This window comes from Lissotriton vulgaris, chromosome 12, assembly GCF_964263255.1.
Source record: "Lissotriton vulgaris chromosome 12, aLisVul1.2, whole genome shotgun sequence".
Taxonomy (NCBI): Eukaryota; Metazoa; Chordata; class Amphibia; order Caudata; family Salamandridae; genus Lissotriton; species Lissotriton vulgaris.
In genome coordinates, this window is record NC_141700.1 from 447,498,253 (window position 1) to 447,516,110 (window position 17,858).

At 30.2% G+C, this 17,858-nt stretch overlaps 10 non-coding genes across 10 annotated transcripts; all 10 read right to left on the bottom strand.

Moving 5' to 3' along the window:
• Positions 1-1,357: 1,357 nt before the first annotated feature.
• TRNAN-AUU (transfer RNA asparagine (anticodon AUU)) lies at positions 1,358-1,431 on the bottom strand. Its single transcript has one exon. It is a non-coding gene; the product is annotated as a tRNA-Asn (tRNA).
• Positions 1,432-1,866: 435 nt separating this feature from the next.
• On the bottom strand, positions 1,867-1,939 carry TRNAT-CGU (transfer RNA threonine (anticodon CGU)). The gene has a single exon. It is a non-coding gene; the product is annotated as a tRNA-Thr (tRNA).
• Positions 1,940-2,885: 946 nt separating this feature from the next.
• On the bottom strand, positions 2,886-2,958 carry TRNAM-CAU (transfer RNA methionine (anticodon CAU)). Its single transcript has one exon. It is a non-coding gene; the product is annotated as a tRNA-Met (tRNA).
• A 949-nt stretch (positions 2,959-3,907) lies between these two features.
• On the bottom strand, positions 3,908-3,980 carry TRNAT-CGU (transfer RNA threonine (anticodon CGU)). Its single transcript has one exon. It is a non-coding gene; the product is annotated as a tRNA-Thr (tRNA).
• A 1,968-nt stretch (positions 3,981-5,948) lies between these two features.
• On the bottom strand, positions 5,949-6,021 carry TRNAT-CGU (transfer RNA threonine (anticodon CGU)). Its single transcript has one exon. It is a non-coding gene; the product is annotated as a tRNA-Thr (tRNA).
• A 1,968-nt stretch (positions 6,022-7,989) lies between these two features.
• On the bottom strand, positions 7,990-8,062 carry TRNAT-CGU (transfer RNA threonine (anticodon CGU)). Its single transcript has one exon. It is a non-coding gene; the product is annotated as a tRNA-Thr (tRNA).
• Positions 8,063-10,031: 1,969 nt separating this feature from the next.
• Positions 10,032-10,104, bottom strand: TRNAT-CGU (transfer RNA threonine (anticodon CGU)). The gene has a single exon. It is a non-coding gene; the product is annotated as a tRNA-Thr (tRNA).
• Positions 10,105-13,092: 2,988 nt separating this feature from the next.
• On the bottom strand, positions 13,093-13,165 carry TRNAT-CGU (transfer RNA threonine (anticodon CGU)). Its single transcript has one exon. It is a non-coding gene; the product is annotated as a tRNA-Thr (tRNA).
• Positions 13,166-15,133: 1,968 nt separating this feature from the next.
• TRNAT-CGU (transfer RNA threonine (anticodon CGU)) lies at positions 15,134-15,206 on the bottom strand. The gene has a single exon. It is a non-coding gene; the product is annotated as a tRNA-Thr (tRNA).
• A 1,455-nt stretch (positions 15,207-16,661) lies between these two features.
• On the bottom strand, positions 16,662-16,735 carry TRNAT-AGU (transfer RNA threonine (anticodon AGU)). Its single transcript has one exon. It is a non-coding gene; the product is annotated as a tRNA-Thr (tRNA).
• Between the last annotated feature and the right edge of the window lie 1,123 nt (positions 16,736-17,858).

The following is a 17,858-nucleotide window of genomic DNA, read 5'->3' on the forward strand; positions in this document are numbered from 1 at the left end:
AGATACACAATCACTACGCAAGGATTAATATGTTTTAATAAACAGGTACTCTTATAAAACCCAATTTCATTTCTTGAATTCTTTACCATTTTGTTTCATGAAGGTATTAATATTGCTCAAATCTAGGTAGAAATTTCATCTACGTCTTTCTCATAGATATGTAGTTTTTTTTCATTTTGCAATAACAGTATTCATTCTATAATCTTAAAAATACTTGGGTTTTTATAAGGTTTAAGATGATCTTTTCAACAGTAAGATGAATCAGACTTTTATATTTTAATTGTATCGGAATAAGACCTAATGAAAATGATTTGTTATATAACAATGAGAAAAGCAAGTCGCTGCTGAGTGTTGAACTCAGGATCTCCTGTTAACTAGACACGCGCTTTAACCAGCTAAGCCACAGCACCCACTTGAGTCTTAATTTTGAAACACTTTTCTTTATGGTGTTCAAGAGAATATTGCTTTTTCACTTTCATATTCTTTTCTAAGTTCACACACTTCTCTACTCAAACACTTAAGATGAATGAAGACTCTTCATTTATTCAAAAACACCTCTCTAATTTGAAGTTTACCCTATTCATATCATTTTAAACTATACCTTGCTGAAGAATGGATTACTTGAATTCAACAATAGAGTGATCATTCACCTCTATCTTGTTCTTTGTCATTTTCTTTTCCCTATTTCAGTCAATGCATTCCTACAAAAATCTTCACAATACCAATCATTTTATTTAATTTTTAAGATAACTTATTCTAAAGTTCATAGAACCAGATGTTTATTCTTAAATTGTATTCAACATGTGTTTGATGAAAATTATTCGGAAAGCATGGAGAAAACAGTTAGGTGCTGCTGAGATTTGAACTCAGGATTTCCTGTTTACGAGACAGGCGCTTTAATCACTAAGCCACAGTACCAACATTAATAGTAAGAAATGCATAAATAATTTATTGTTGATGATGAAAATGTGTTTCCTGCTATGAATTCTTCTTTATATGTATTGTAATCTTAAACACGAAAAGATACACAATCACTACGCAAGGATTAATATGTTTTAATAAACAGGTACTCTTATAAAACCCAATTTCATTTCTTGAATTCTTTACCATTTTGTTTCATGAAGGTATTAATATTGCTCAAATCTAGGTAGAAATTTCATCTACGTCTTTCTCATAGATATGTAGTTTTTTTTCATTTTGCAATAACAGTATTCATTCTATAATCTTAAAAATACTTGGGTTTTTATAAGGTTTAAGATGATCTTTTCAACAGTAAGATGAATCAGACTTTTATATTTTAATTGTATCGGAATAAGACCCAATGAAAATGATTTGTTATATAACAATGAGAAAAGCAAGGCACTGCTGAGAGTTGAACTCAGGATCTCGTGTTTAATAGACAGGCGCTTTAACCAGCTAAGCCACAGCACCCACTTGATTCTTAATTTTGAAACACTTTTCTTTATGGTGTTCGAGAGAATATTGCTTTTTCACTTTCATATTCTTTTCTAAGTTCACACACTTCTCCACTCAAACACTTAAGATGAATGAAGACTCTTCACTTATTCAAAAGCACCTCTCTAATTTGAAATTTACCCTATTCATATCATTTTAAAATATACCTTGCTGAAGAATGGATTAGTTGAATTCAACAATAGAGTGATCATTCACCTAAATCTTGTTCTTTGTCATTTTCTTTTCCCTATTTCAGTCAATGCATTCCTACAAAAATCTTCACAATACCAAGCATGTTATTTAATTTTTAAGTTAACTTATTCTAAAGTTCATAGAACCAGATGTTTATTCTTAAATTGTATTTAACACTTGTTTGATGAAAATTATTCGGAAAGCATGGAGAAAACAGTTAGGTGCTGCTGAGATTTGAACTCAGGATTTCCTGTTTACGAGACAGGCGCTTTAACCACTAAGCCACAGCACCAATGTTAATAGTAAAAAATGCAATAAATAATTTATTGTTGATCATGAAAATGTGTTTTCTGCTATAAATTCTTCTTTATATGTATTGTAATCTTAAACACGAAAAGATACTCAATCACTACGCAAGGATTAATATGTTTTAATAAACAGGTACTCTTATAAAACCCAATTTAATTTCTTGAATTCTTTACAATTTTTTTCATGAAGGTATTAATATTGCTCAAATCTAGGTAGAAATTTCATCTACTTCTTTCTCATAGATATGTATTTTCTTCATTTTGCAATAACAGCATTCATTCTAAAATCTTGAAAATTCTTGGGTTTTTATAAGGTTTAAGATGATCTGTTCAACAGTAAGATGAATCAGACTTTTATATTTTAATTGTATCGGAATAAGACCCAATGAAAATGATTTGTTATATAACAATGAGAAAAGCAAGGCACTGCTGAGAGTTCAACTCAGGATCTCTTGTTTACTAGACAGGCACTTTAACCAGCTAAGCCACAGCACCCACTTGATTCTTAATTTTGAAACACTTTTCTTTATGGTGTTCGAGAGAATATTGCTTTTTCACTTTAAAATTCTTTTCTAAGTTCACACACTTCTCCACTCAAACACTTAAGATGAATGAAGACTCTTCACTTATTCAAAAACACCTCTCTAATTTGAAGTTTACCCTATTCATATCATTTTAAAATATACCTTGCTGAAGAATGGATTAGTTGAATTCAACAATATAGTGATCATTCACCTCTATCTTGTTCTTTGTCATTTTCTTTTCCCTATTTCAGTCAATGCATTCCTACAAAAATCTTCACAATACCAAGCATGTTATTTAATTTTTAAGTTAACTTATTCTAAAGTTCATAGAACCAGATGTTTATTCTTAAATTGTATTCAACACTTGTTTGATGAAAATTATTTGGAAAGCATGGAGAAAACAGTTAGGTGCTGCTGAGATTTGAACTCAGGGTTTCCTGTTTATGAGACAGGAGCTTTAACCACTAAGCCATAGCACCAACGGTAATCGTAAAAAAATGCATAAATCATTTATTGTTGATGATGAAAATGTGTTTTCTGCTATAAATTCTTCTTTATATGTACTGTAATCTTAAACAGGAAAAGATACTCATTCACTACGCAAGGATTAATATGTTTTAATAAACAGGTACTCTTATAAAACCCAATTTCATTTCTTGAATTCTTTACAATTTTGTTTCATGAAGGTATTAATATTGCTCAAATCTAGGTAGAAATGTCATCTACGTCTTTCTCATAGATATGTAGTTTTTTTTCATTTTGCAATAACAGTATTCATTCTATAATCTTGAAAATACTTGGGTTTTTATAAGGTTTAAGATGATCTTTTCAACAGTAAGATGAATCAGACTTTTATATTTTAATTGTATCAGAATAAGACCTAATGAAAATGATTTGTTATATAACAATGAGAAAAGCAAGGTGCTCCTGAGTGTTGAACTCAGGATCTCCTGTTAACTAGACACGCACTTTAACCAGCTAAGCCACAGCACCCACTTGAGTCTTAATTTTGAAACACTTTTCTTTATGGTGTTCAAGAGAATATTGCTTTTTCACTTTCATATTCTTTTCTAAGTTCACACACTTCTCTACTCAAACACTTAAGATGAATGAAGACTCTTAATTTATTCAAAAACACCTCTCTAATTTGAAGTTTACCCTATTCATATCATTTTAAACTATACCTTGCTGAAGAATGGATTACTTGAATTCAACAATAGAGTGATCATTCACCTCTATCTTGTTCTTTGTCATTTTCTTTTCCCTATTTCAGTCAATGCATTCCTACAAAAATCTTCACAATACCAATCATTTTATTTAATTTTTAAGATAACGTATTCTAAAGTTCATAGAACCAGATGTTTATTCTTAAATTGTATTCAACACTTGTTTGATGAAAATTATTCGGAAAGCATGGAGAAAACAGTTAAGTGCTGCTGAGATTTGAACTCAGGATTTCCTGTTTACGAGACAGGCGCTTTAACCACTAAGCCACAGCACCAACGTTAATAGTAAAAAATGCATAAATAATTTATTGTTGATGATGAAAATGTGTTTTCTGCCATAAATTCTTCATATATGTATTGTAATCTTAAACACGAAAAGATACTCAATCACTACGCAAGGATTAATATGTTTTAATAAACAGGTACTCTTATAAAACCCAATTTCATTTCTTGAATTCTTTACAATTTTGTTTCATGAAGGTATTAATATTGCTCAAATCTAGGTAGAAATGTCATCTACGTCTTTCTCATAGATATGTAGTTTTTTTCATTTTGCAATAACAGTATTCATTCTATAATCTTGAAAATACTTGGGTTTTTATAAGGTTTAAGATGATCTTTTCAACAGTAAGATGAATCAGACTTTTATATTTTAATTGTATCGGAATAAGACCTAATGAAAATGATTTGTTATATAACAATGAGAAAAGCAAGGCGCTGCTGAGAGTTGAACTCAGGATTTCCAGTTTACTAGACAGGCGCTTTAACCAGCTAAGCCACAGCACCCACTTGATTCTTAAATTTGAAACACTTTTCTTTATGGTGTTCAAGAGAATATTGCTTTTTCACTTTCATATTCTTTTCCAAGTTCACACACTTCTCTACTCAAACACTTAAGATGAAAGAAGACTCTTCATTTATTCAAAAACACCTCTCTAATTTGAAGTTTACCCTATTCATATCATTTTAAACTATACCTTGCTGAAGAATGGATTGGTTGAATTCAACAATAGAGTGATCATTCACCTCTATCTTGTTCTTTGTCATTTTCTTTTCCCTATTTCAGTCAATGCATTCCTACAAAAATCTTCACAATACCAATCATTTTATTTAATTTTTAAGATAACTTATTCTAAAGTTCATAGAACCAGATGTTTATTCTTAAATTGTATTCAACATGTGTTTGATGAAAATTATTCGGAAAGCATGGAGAAAACAGTTAGGTGCTGCTGAGATTTGAACTCAGGGTTTCCTGTTTACGAGACAGGAGCTTTAACCACTAAGCCATAGCACCAACGGTAATCGTAAAAAAATGCATAAATCATTTATTGTTGATGATGAAAATGTGTTTTCTGCTATAAATTCTTCTTTATATGTACTGTAATCTTAAACAGGAAAAGATACTCATTCACTACGCAAGGATTAATATGTTTTAATAAACAGGTACTCTTATAAAACCCAATTTCATTTCTTGAATTCTTTACAATTTTGTTTCATGAAGGTATTAATATTGCTCAAATCTAGGTAGAAATGTCATCTACGTCTTTCTCATAGATATGTAGTTTTTTTTCATTTTGCAATAACAGTATTCATTCTATAATCTTGAAAATACTTGGGTTTTTATAAGGTTTAAGATGATCTTTTCAACAGTAAGATGAATCAGACTTTTATATTTTAATTGTATCAGAATAAGACCTAATGAAAATGATTTGTTATATAACAATGAGAAAAGCAAGGTGCTCCTGAGTGTTGAACTCAGGATCTCCTGTTAACTAGACACGCACTTTAACCAGCTAAGCCACAGCACCCACTTGAGTCTTAATTTTGAAACACTTTTCTTTATGGTGTTCAAGAGAATATTGCTTTTTCACTTTCATATTCTTTTCTAAGTTCACACACTTCTCTACTCAAACACTTAAGATGAATGAAGACTCTTCATTTATTCAAAAACACCTCTCTAATTTGAAGTTTACCCTATTCATATCATTTTAAACTATACCTTGCTGAAGAATGGATTACTTGAATTCAACAATAGAGTGATCATTCACCTCTATCTTGTTCTTTGTCATTTTCTTTTCCCTATTTCAGTCAATGCATTCCTACAAAAATCTTCACAATACCAATCATTTTATTTAATTTTTAAGATAACGTATTCTAAAGTTCATAGAACCAGATGTTTATTCTTAAATTGTATTCAACACTTGTTTGATGAAAATTATTCGGAAAGCATGGAGAAAACAGTTAAGTGCTGCTGAGATTTGAACTCAGGATTTCCTGTTTACGAGACAGGCGCTTTAACCACTAAGCCACAGCACCAACGTTAATAGTAAAAAATGCATAAATAATTTATTGTTGATGATGAAAATGTGTTTTCTGCCATAAATTCTTCATATATGTATTGTAATCTTAAACACGAAAAGATACTCAATCACTACGCAAGGATTAATATGTTTTAATAAACAGGTACTCTTATAAAACCCAATTTCATTTCTTGAATTCTTTACAATTTTGTTTCATGAAGGTATTAATATTGCTCAAATCTAGGTAGAAATGTCATCTACGTCTTTCTCATAGATATGTAGTTTTTTTCATTTTGCAATAACAGTATTCATTCTATAATCTTGAAAATACTTGGGTTTTTATAAGGTTTAAGATGATCTTTTCAACAGTAAGATGAATCAGACTTTTATATTTTAATTGTATCGGAATAAGACCTAATGAAAATGATTTGTTATATAACAATGAGAAAAGCAAGGCGCTGCTGAGAGTTGAACTCAGGATTTCCAGTTTACTAGACAGGCGCTTTAACCAGCTAAGCCACAGCACCCACTTGATTCTTAAATTTGAAACACTTTTCTTTATGGTGTTCAAGAGAATATTGCTTTTTCACTTTCATATTCTTTTCTAAGTTCACACACTTCTCTACTCAAACACTTAAGATGAAAGAAGACTCTTCATTTATTCAAAAACACCTCTCTAATTTGAAGTTTACCCTATTCATATCATTTTAAACTATACCTTGCTGAAGAATGGATTGGTTGAATTCAACAATAGAGTGATCATTCACCTCTATCTTGTTCTTTGTCATTTTCTTTTCCCTATTTCAGTCAATGCATTCCTACAAAAATCTTCACAATACCAATCATTTTATTTAATTTTTAAGATAACTTATTCTAAAGTTCATAGAACCAGATGTTTATTCTTAAATTGTATTCAACATGTGTTTGATGAAAATTATTCGGAAAGCATGGAGAAAACAGTTAGGTGCTGCTGAGATTTGAACTCAGGATTTCCTGTTTACGAGACAGGCGCTTTAATCACTAAGCCACAGTACCAACATTAATAGTAAAAAATGCATAAATAATTTATTGTTGATGATGAAAATGTGTTTCCTGCTATGAATTCTTCTTTATATGTATTGTAATCTTAAACACGAAAAGATACACAATCACTACGCAAGGATTAATATGTTTTAATAAACAGGTACTCTTATAAAACCCAATTTCATTTCTTGAATTCTTTACCATTTTGTTTCATGAAGGTATTAATATTGCTCAAATCTAGGTAGAAATTTCATCTACGTCTTTCTCATAGATATGTAGTTTTTTTTTCATTTTGCAATAACAGTATTCATTCTATAATCTTAAAAATACTCGGGTTTTTATAAGGTTTAAGATGATCTTTTCAACAGTAAGATGAATCAGACTTTTATATTTTAATTGTATCGGAATAAGACCTAATGAAATTGATTTGTTATATAACAATGAGAAAAGCAAATCGCTGCTGAGTGTTGAACTCAGGATCTCCTGTTAACTAGACACGCACTTTAAACAGCTAAGCCACAGCACCCACTTGAGTCTTAATTTTGAAACACTTTTCATTATGGTGTTCAAGAGAATATTGCTTTTTCACTTTCATATTCTTTTCTAAGTTCACACACTTCTCTACTCAAACACTTAAGATGAATGAAGACTCTTCATTTATTCAAAAACACCTCTCTAATTTGAAGTTTACCCTATTCATATCATTTTAAACTATACCTTGCTGAAGAATGGATTACTTGAATTCAACAATAGAGTGATCATTCACCTCTATCTTGTTCTTTGTCATTTTCTTTTCCCTATTTCAGTCAATGCATTCCTACAAAAATCTTCACAATACCAATCATTTTATTTAATTTTTAAGATAACTTATTCTAAAGTTCATAGAACCAGATGTTTATTCTTAAATTGTATTCAACATGTGTTTGATGAAAATTATTCGGAAAGCATGGAGAAAACAGTTAGGTGCTGCTGAGATTTGAACTCAGGATTTCCTGTTTACGAGACAGGCGCTTTAACCACTAAGCCACAGTACCAACATTAATAATAAGAAATGCATAAATAATTTATTGTTGATGATGAAAATGTGTTTCCTGCCATGAATTCTTCTTTATATGTATTGTAATCTTAAACACGAAAAGATACACAATCACTACGCAAGGATTAATATGTTTTAATAAACAGGTACTCTTATAAAACCCAATTTCATTTCTTGAATTCTTTACAATTTTGTTTCATGAAGGTATTAATATTGCTCAAATCTAGGTAGAAATGTCATCTACGTCTTTCTCATAGATATGTAGTTTTTTTCATTTTGCAATAACAGTATTCATTCTATAATCTTGAAAATACTTGGGTTTTTATAAGGTTTAAGATGATCTTTTCAACAGTAAGATGAATCAGACTTTTATATTTTAATTGTATCGGAATAAGACCTAATGAAAATGATTTGTTATATAACAATGAGAAAAGCAAGGCGCTGCTGAGAGTTGAACTCAGGATTTCCAGTTTACTAGACAGGCGCTTTAACCAGCTAAGCCACAGCACCCACTTGATTCTTAAATTTGAAACACTTTTCTTTATGGTGTTCAAGAGAATATTGCTTTTTCACTTTCATATTCTTTTCCAAGTTCACACACTTCTCTACTCAAACACTTAAGATGAAAGAAGACTCTTCATTTATTCAAAAACACCTCTCTAATTTGAAGTTTACCCTATTCATATCATTTTAAACTATACCTTGCTGAAGAATGGATTGGTTGAATTCAACAATAGAGTGATCATTCACCTCTATCTTGTTCTTTGTCATTTTCTTTTCCCTATTTCAGTCAATGCATTCCTACAAAAATCTTCACAATACCAATCATTTTATTTAATTTTTAAGATAACTTATTCTAAAGTTCATAGAACCAGATGTTTATTCTTAAATTGTATTCAACATGTGTTTGATGAAAATTATTCGGAAAGCATGGAGAAAACAGTTAGGTGCTGCTGAGATTTGAACTCAGGGTTTCCTGTTTACGAGACAGGAGCTTTAACCACTAAGCCATAGCACCAACGGTAATCGTAAAAAAATGCATAAATCATTTATTGTTGATGATGAAAATGTGTTTTCTGCTATAAATTCTTCTTTATATGTACTGTAATCTTAAACAGGAAAAGATACCCATTCACTACGCAAGGATTAATATGTTTTAATAAACAGGTACTCTTATAAAACCCAATTTCATTTCTTGAATTCTTTACAATTTTGTTTCATGAAGGTATTAATATTGCTCAAATCTAGGTAGAAATGTCATCTACGTCTTTCTCATAGATATGTAGTTTTTTTTCATTTTGCAATAACAGTATTCATTCTATAATCTTGAAAATACTTGGGTTTTTATAAGGTTTAAGATGATCTTTTCAACAGTAAGATGAATCAGACTTTTATATTTTAATTGTATCAGAATAAGACCTAATGAAAATGATTTGTTATATAACAATGAGAAAAGCAAGGTGCTCCTGAGTGTTGAACTCAGGATCTCCTGTTAACTAGACACGCACTTTAACCAGCTAAGCCACAGCACCCACTTGAGTCTTAATTTTGAAACACTTTTCTTTATGGTGTTCAAGAGAATATTGCTTTTTCACTTTCATATTCTTTTCTAAGTTCACACACTTCTCTACTCAAACACTTAAGATGAATGAAGACTCTTCATTTATTCAAAAACACCTCTCTAATTTGAAGTTTACCCTATTCATATCATTTTAAACTATACCTTGCTGAAGAATGGATTACTTGAATTCAACAATAGAGTGATCATTCACCTCTATCTTGTTCTTTGTCATTTTCTTTTCCCTATTTCAGTCAATGCATTCCTACAAAAATCTTCACAATACCAATCATTTTATTTAATTTTTAAGATAACGTATTCTAAAGTTCATAGAACCAGATGTTTATTCTTAAATTGTATTCAACACTTGTTTGATGAAAATTATTCGGAAAGCATGGAGAAAACAGTTAAGTGCTGCTGAGATTTGAACTCAGGATTTCCTGTTTACGAGACAGGCGCTTTAACCACTAAGCCACAGCACCAACGTTAATAGTAAAAAATGCATAAATAATTTATTGTTGATGATGAAAATGTGTTTTCTGCCATAAATTCTTCATATATGTATTGTAATCTTAAACACGAAAAGATACTCAATCACTACGCAAGGATTAATATGTTTTAATAAACAGGTACTCTTATAAAACCCAATTTCATTTCTTGAATTCTTTACAATTTTGTTTCATGAAGGTATTAATATTGCTCAAATCTAGGTAGAAATGTCATCTACGTCTTTCTCATAGATATGTAGTTTTTTTCATTTTGCAATAACAGTATTCATTCTATAATCTTGAAAATACTTGGGTTTTTATAAGGTTTAAGATGATCTTTTCAACAGTAAGATGAATCAGACTTTTATATTTTAATTGTATCGGAATAAGACCTAATGAAAATGATTTGTTATATAACAATGAGAAAAGCAAGGCGCTGCTGAGAGTTGAACTCAGGATTTCCAGTTTACTAGACAGGCGCTTTAACCAGCTAAGCCACAGCACCCACTTGATTCTTAAATTTGAAACACTTTTCTTTATGGTGTTCAAGAGAATATTGCTTTTTCACTTTCATATTCTTTTCTAAGTTCACACACTTCTCTACTCAAACACTTAAGATGAAAGAAGACTCTTCATTTATTCAAAAACACCTCTCTAATTTGAAGTTTACCCTATTCATATCATTTTAAACTATACCTTGCTGAAGAATGGATTGGTTGAATTCAACAATAGAGTGATCATTCACCTCTATCTTGTTCTTTGTCATTTTCTTTTCCCTATTTCAGTCAATGCATTCCTACAAAAATCTTCACAATACCAATCATTTTATTTAATTTTTAAGATAACTTATTCTAAAGTTCATAGAACCAGATGTTTATTCTTAAATTGTATTCAACATGTGTTTGATGAAAATTATTCGGAAAGCATGGAGAAAACAGTTAGGTGCTGCTGAGATTTGAACTCAGGATTTCCTGTTTACGAGACAGGCGCTTTAATCACTAAGCCACAGTACCAACATTAATAGTAAAAAATGCATAAATAATTTATTGTTGATGATGAAAATGTGTTTCCTGCTATGAATTCTTCTTTATATGTATTGTAATCTTAAACACGAAAAGATACACAATCACTACGCAAGGATTAATATGTTTTAATAAACAGGTACTCTTATAAAACCCAATTTCATTTCTTGAATTCTTTACCATTTTGTTTCATGAAGGTATTAATATTGCTCAAATCTAGGTAGAAATTTCATCTACGTCTTTCTCATAGATATGTAGTTTTTTTTCATTTTGCAATAACAGTATTCATTCTATAATCTTAAAAATACTCGGGTTTTTATAAGGTTTAAGATGATCTTTTCAACAGTAAGATGAATCAGACTTTTATATTTTAATTGTATCGGAATAAGACCTAATGAAATTGATTTGTTATATAACAATGAGAAAAGCAAGTCGCTGCTGAGTGTTGAACTCAGGATCTCCTGTTAACTAGACACGCACTTTAAACAGCTAAGCCACAGCACCCACTTGAGTCTTAATTTTGAAACACTTTTCTTTATGGTGTTCAAGAGAATATTGCTTTTTCACTTTCATATTCTTTTCTAAGTTCACACACTTCTCTACTCAAACACTTAAGATGAATGAAGACTCTTCATTTATTCAAAAACACCTCTCTAATTTGAAGTTTACCCTATTCATATCATTTTAAACTATACCTTGCTGAAGAATGGATTACTTGAATTCAACAATAGAGTGATCATTCACCTCTATCTTGTTCTTTGTCATTTTCTTTTCCCTATTTCAGTCAATGCATTCCTACAAAAATCTTCACAATACCAATCATTTTATTTAATTTTTAAGATAACTTATTCTAAAGTTCATAGAACCAGATGTTTATTCTTAAATTGTATTCAACATGTGTTTGATGAAAATTATTCGGAAAGCATGGAGAAAACAGTTAGGTGCTGCTGAGATTTGAACTCAGGATTTCCTGTTTACGAGACAGGCGCTTTAATCACTAAGCCACAGTACCAACATTAATAATAAGAAATGCATAAATAATTTATTGTTGATGATGAAAATGTGTTTCCTGCTATGAATTCTTCTTTATATGTATTGTAATCTTAAACACGAAAAGATACACAATCACTACGCAAGGATTAATATGTTTTAATAAACAGGTACTCTTATAAAACCCAATTTCATTTCTTGAATTCTTTACCATTTTGTTTCATGAAGGTATTAATATTGCTCAAATCTAGGTAGAAATTTCATCTACGTCTTTCTCATAGATATGTCGTTTTTTTTCATTTTGCAATAACAGTATTCATTCTATAATCTTAAAAATACTTGGGTTTTTATAAGGTTTAAGATGATCTTTTCAACAGTAAGATGAATCAGACTTTTATATTTTAATTGTATCGGAATAAGACCTAATGAAAATGATTTGTTATATAACAATGAGAAAAGCAAGGCGCTGCTGAGTGTTGAACTCAGGATCTCCTGTTAACTAGACACGAGCTTTAACCAGCTAAGCCACAGCACCCACTTGAGTCTTAGTTTTGAAACACTTTTCTTTATGGTGTTCAAGAGAATATTGCTTTTTCACTTTCATATTCTTTTCTAAGTTCACACACTTCTCTACTCAAACACTTAAGATGAATGAAGACTCTTCATTTATTCAAAAACACCTCTCTAATTTGAAATTTACCCTATTCATATCATTTTAAACTATACCTTGCTGAAGAATGGATTACTTGAATTCAACAATAGAGGGATCATTCATCTCTATCTTGTTCTTTGTCATTTTCTTTTCCCTATTTCAGTCAATGCATTCCTAAAAAAATCTTCACAATACCAATCATTTTATTTAATTTTTAAGATAACGTATTCTAAAGTTCATAGAACCAGATGTTTATTCTTAAATTATATTCAACACTTGTTTGATGAAAATTCTTCGGAAAGCATGGAGAAAAGAGTTAGGTGCTGCTGAGATTTTAACTCAGGATTTCCTGTTTACGAGACAGGCGCTTTAACCACTAAGCCACAGCACCAACGTTAATAGTAAAAAATGCATAAAAGATTTATTGTTGATGATGAAAATGTGTTTTCTGCCATAAATTCTTCTTTATATGTATTGTAATCTTAAACACGAAAAGATACTCAATCACTACGCAAGGATTAATATGTTTTAATAAACAGGTACTCTTATAAAACCCAATTTCATTTCTTGAATTCTTTACAATTTTGTTTCATGAAGGTATTAATATTGCTCAAATCTAGGTAGAAATTTCATCTACGTCTTTCTCATAGATATGTAGTTTTTTTCATTTTGCAATAACAGTATTCATTCTATAATCTTGAAAATACTTGGGTTTTTATAAGGTTTAAGATGATCTTTTCAACAGTAAGATGAATCAGACTTTTATATTTTAATTGTATCGGAATAAGACCTAATGAAAATGATTTGTTATATAACAATGAGAAAAGCAAGGCACTGCTGAGAGTTGAACCCAGGATCTCCTGTTTACTAGACAGGCGCTTTAACCAGCTAAGCCACAGCATCCACTTGATTCTTAAATTTGAAACACTTTTCTTTATGGTGTTCAAGAGAATATTGCTTTTTCACTTTCATATTCTTTTCTAAGTTCACACACTTCTCTACTCAAACACTTAAGATGAAAGAAGACTCTTCATTTATTCAAAAACACCTCTCTAATTTGAAGTTTACCCTATTCATATCATTTTAAACTATACCTTGCTGAAGAATGGATTAGTTGAATTCAACAATAGAGTGATCATTCACCTCTATCTTGTTCTTTGTCATTTTCTTTTACCTATTTCAGTCAATGCATTCCTACAAAAATCTTCACAATACCAATCATTTGATTTAATTTTTAAGATAACTTATTCTAAAGTTCATAGAACCAGATGTTTATTCTTAAATTGTATTCAACATGTGTTTGATGAAAATTATTCGGAAAGCATGGAGAAAACAGTTAGGTGCTGCCGAGATTTGAACTCCGGATTTCCTGTTTACGAGACAGGCGCTTTAATCACTAAGCCACAGCACCAACATTAATAGTAAAAAATGCATAAATAATTTATTGTTGATGATGAAAATGTGTTTCCTGCTATGAATTCTTCTTTATATGTATTGTAATCTTAAACACGAAAAGATACACAATCACTACGCAAGGATTAATATGTTTTAATAAACAGGTACTCTTATAAAACCCAATTTCATTTCTTGAATTCTTTACAATTTTGTTTCATGAAGGTATTAATATTGCTCAAATCTAGGTAGAAATTTCATCTACGTCTTTCTCATAGATATGTAGTTTTTTTTCATTTTGCAATAACAGTATTCATTCTATAATCTTGAAAATACTTGGGTTTTTATAAGGTTTAAGATGATCTTTTCAACAGTAAGATGAATCAGACTTTTATATTTTAATTGTATCGGAATAAGACCTAAGGAAAATGATTTGTTATATAACAATGAGAAAAGCAAGGCGCTGCTGAGTGTTGAACTCAGTATCTCCTGTTAACTAGACACGCACTTTAACCAGCTAAGCCACAGCACCCACTTGAGTCTTAATTTTGAAACACTTTTCTTTATGGTGTTCAAGAGAATATTGCTTTTTCACTTTCATATTCTTTTCTAAGTTTACACACTTCTCTACTCAAACACTTAAGATGAAAGAAGACTCTTCATTTATTCAAAAACACCTCTCTAATTTGAAGTTTACCCTATTCATATCATTTTAAACTATACCTTGCTGAAGAATGGATTAGTTGAATTCAACAATAGAGTGATCATTCACCTCTATCTTGTTCTTTGTCATTTTCTTTTCCGTATTTCAGTCAATGCATTCCTACAAAAATCTTCACAATACCAATCATTTTATTTAATTTTTAAGATAACTTATTCTAAAGTTCATAGAACCAGATGTTTATTCTTAAATTGTATTCAACATGTGTTTGATGAAAATTATTCGGAAAGCATGGAGAAAACAGTTAGGTGCTGCTGAGATTTGAACTCAGGATTTCCTGTTTACGAGACAGGCGCTTTAACCACTAAGCCACAGCACCAATGTTAATAGTAAAAAATGCAATAAACAATTTATTGTTGATGATGAAAATGTGTTTTCTGCTATAAATTCTTCTTTATATGTATTGTAATCTTAAACACGAAAAGATACTCAATCACTACGCAAGGATTAATATGTTTTAATAAACAGGTACTCTTATAAAACCCAATTTCATTTCTTGAATTCTTTACAATTTTTTTCATGAAGGTATTAATATTGCTCAAATCTAGGTAGAAATTTCATCTACTTCTTTCTCATAGATATGTATTTTCTTCATTTTGCAATAACAGTATTCATTCTAAAATCTTGAAAATTCTTGGGTTTTTATAAGGTTTAAGATGATCTGTTCAACATTAAGATGAATCAGACTTTTATATTTTAATTGTATCGGAATAAGACCCAATAAAAATGATTTGTTATATAACAATGAGAAAAGCAAGGCACTGCTGAGAGTTGAACTCAGGATCTCTTGTTTACTAGACAGGCGCTTTAACCAGCTAAGCCACAGCACCCACTTGATTCTTAATTTTGAAACACTTTACTTTATGGTGTTCGAGAGAATATTGCTTTTTCACTTTAATATTCTTTTCCAAGTTCACACACTTCTCTACTCAAACACTTAAGATGAATGAAGACTCTTCACTTATTCAAAAACACCTCTCTAATTTGAAGTTTACCCTATTCATATCATTTTAAAATATACCTTACTGAAGAATGGATTAGTTGAATTTAACAATAGAGTGATCATTCACCTCTATCTTGTTCTTTGTCATTTTCTTTTCCCTATTTCAGTCAATGCATTCCTACAAAAATCTTCACAATACCAAGCATGTTATTTAATTTTTAAGTTAACTTATTCTAAAATTCATAGAACCAGATGTTTATTCTTAAATTGTATTCAACACTTGTTTGATGAAAATTATTCGGAAAGCATGGAGAAAACAGTTAGGTGTTGCTGAGATTTGAACTCATTATTTCCTGTTTATGAGACAGGCGCTTTAACCACTAAGCCACAGCACCAACGTTAATAGTAAAAAATGCATAAATAATTTATTGTTGATGATGAAAATGTGCTTTCTGCTATATATTCTTCTTTATATGTATTGTAATCTTAAACATGAAAAGATACTCAATCACTACGCAGTGATTAATATGTTTTAATAAACAGGTACTCTAATAAAACCCAATTTCATTTCTTCAATTCTTTACAATTTTTTTTCATGAAGGTATTAATATTGCTCAAATCTAGGTAGAAATTTCATCTACGTCCTTCTCATTGATATGTAGTTTTTTATTTTGCAATAACAGTATTCATTCTATAATCTTGAAAATACTTGGGTTTTTATAAGGTTTAAGATGATCTTTTCAAGAGTAAGATGAATCTGACTTTTATATTTTAATTGTATCGGAATAAGACCTAATGAAAATGATTTGTTATATAACAATGAGAAAAGCAAGGCGCTGCTGAGAGTTGAACTCAGGATCTCCTGTTTACTAGACAGGCGCTTTAACCAGCTAAGCCACAGCACCCACTTGATTCTTAATTTTGAAACACTTTTCTTTATGGTGTTCAAGAGAATATTGCTTTTTCACTTTCATATTCTTTTCTAAGTTCACACACTTATCTACTCAAACACTTAAGATGAATGAAGACTCTTCACTTATTCAAAAACACCTCTCTAATTTGAAGTTTACCCTATTCATATCATTTTAAAATATACCTTGCTGAAGAATGGATTAGTTGAATTCATCATTCACCTCTATCTTGTTCTTTTTCATTTTCTTTTCCCTATTTCAGCCAATGCATTCCTACAAAAATCTTCACAATACCAAGCATTTTATTTAATTTTTAAGATAACGTATTCAAAAGTTCATAGAACCAGATGTTTATTCTTAAATTGTATTCAACTCTTGTTTGATGAAAACTATTCGGAAAGCATGGAGAAAACAGTTAGGTGCTGCTGAGCTTTGAACTCAGGATTTCCTGTTTACTAGACAGGCGCTTTAACCAGCTAAGCCAAAGCACCCACTTGATTCTTAATTTTGAAACACTTTTCTTTATGGTGTTCAAGAGAATATTGCTTTTTCACTTTCATATTCTTTTCTAAGTTCACACACTTCTATACTCAAACACTTAAGATGAATGAAGACTCTTCATGTATTCAAAAACACCTCTCTAATTTGAAGTTTACCCTATTCATATCATTTTAAACTATACCTTGCTGAAGAATGGATTAGTTGAATTCAACAATAGAGTGATCATTCACCTCTATCTTGTTCTTTGTCATTTTCTTTTCCCTATTTCAGTCAATGCATTCCTACAAAAATCTTCACAATACCAATAATTTTATTTAATTTTTAAGATAACTTATTCTAAAGTTCATAGAACCAGATGTGTATTCTTAAATTGTATTCAACACTTGTTTGATGAAAATTATTCGGAAAGCATGGAGAAAACAGTTAGGTGCTGCTGAGATTTGAACTCAGGATTTCCTATATACGAGACAGGCACTTTAACCACTAAGCCACAGCACCAACGTTAATTGTAAAAAATGCATAAATAATTTATTGATGATGATGAAAATGCATTTTCTGCTATAAATTCTTCTTTATATGTATTGTAATCTTAAACACGAAAAGATACTCAATCACT